Below are 1,688 nucleotides of genomic sequence, written 5' to 3' on the forward strand. Positions count from 1 at the left end.
ATAAAGATTGAGTTTAGGTGGGAGTATGTCGAACATATTCTTACTCCAGTGTTTACCATAACTAAGCCAACTGGTCCAGTGTCTCCTGTCTTCTTTTGTCACAGGAATCTGTTCTTCCACATGCAAAGACCCATAAGCAATCAACAGAATAGCCAAGGCAGGTTGGGCGTGCATGAAATACCAATCAGATTTAGTGATGGCTTGTCAGTGAGGCACTATGGTTGACACTGGGAAATCAGGAAAGAATATAAATGTCACTTCTTCCTGAGGGGAAGAAGGGAAACAGCTAAACAAACAACCAGGAAATAGTGGGAGTAAGTGGTGGCTGGGAAAGCAATCTCAGGGCCTCTAATCCATCCTAGCTGGGGATGGGGTTAGGTAAAGGAAGCTAGGTACTATCTAGGGGCTATAACATACCAAGGGTTTGGCAGGTGCTTACCAATCCAAAGCAAAGACACAGTGATGGGGACCTGCAGGAGGTTCAGCTGCCATAGTAAAAGGGCTGGGAGGGAGAAAAATGAGTGGGAATTAATGATTCCTGCATCAGAATATTTTACTTTTAGACAGAAAGTTCTGAAGGTCAAATCATCAGCTTTTCAGCCAACTTATTGGTGGTGACTAAATATCAATTAGTTTAAGGGAAGTTTACCAATAGTCCTCTGTCCTGGTCTATGTAAAGAAAGCTTCAAAAGTATCAAGGTCAGAAAAAGTACAGGCCAAGGCTCTACCCCCTGCTCTCCCGCTCGAGTGAAAAACAAAGGCCACCAGCAAGTGACCATCAGAAGGAATGTGCTGGGGCAGCTCTCAGACTGGGCATTCTCCCAGCTCTCTTCTCTTTTGCTCTGGTGAATTCGCACACTGCCTGCTTTCTCTTGAGATGTCAGGTCTCATACCAGGTTCCCAGCTTAACCAAGCGCAAGCACACCACTGCTTTCATATATCTTCCTCCCCAGTACACTCTCCCCGCCCCACCCATGATGCCCTGAGGCCCTTAGAGCTGTGCAGCAATTTGGAGACAGAAAGTCTGCAAGAAGGGAGTCTATCTATGGGGTAGGGGTGGGGGTGGGGCTGGTAGATTTCTTTTTCCTATAAGCTTTAGGAGGAAAAAGTTCATCATTTTAGGCAATTTCTTGGAAATTTCAATGTTAAGAGAGGAGTCTTTCAGATCCTTGGGCCCATAGAAAGTAAATGACATTCTTAGATGTTTAAGTTAACATTTAGCACGGATAATAACATTTAATCCATAATAATCTCATAGTGTTATTCTTCCTCTCTCTCTCTCTCTCTCTGAATGTCCTCACTATAAATTGGGAATAGTAACACATAACAGTCATGTAGGGATCAAGAAATAAATAAGAAACACAGGTACTATGACTCACCCATATTAAGCTCTGAGAAAAGGTTACAATTTTTTACCCCAAACTGTGAACCACACAAAGGTTAAGATATTTTGCCAGCAAAACAAAACAAACAGCAAAAACAACAACAAAAAATTAGCAGGCAGTGGTGGTACATGCCTTTAATTCCAGCATTCTGGAGGCGCAGGCAGGCAATTCTCTGAGTTCAAGGCTAGCCTGGTCTACAAATCAGATTGAGTTCCAGAATACACAAAGAAAACCTGTCTCACAAAACGAAAGAAAGAAAGAAAGAAAGAAAGAAAGAAAGAAAGAAAGAAAGAAAGAAAGAAA

This window comes from Psammomys obesus, unplaced genomic scaffold, assembly GCF_907164565.1.
Source record: "Psammomys obesus unplaced genomic scaffold, mPsaObe1.curated_primary_1811, whole genome shotgun sequence".
In the NCBI taxonomy this organism is placed as follows: Eukaryota; Metazoa; Chordata; class Mammalia; order Rodentia; family Muridae; genus Psammomys; species Psammomys obesus.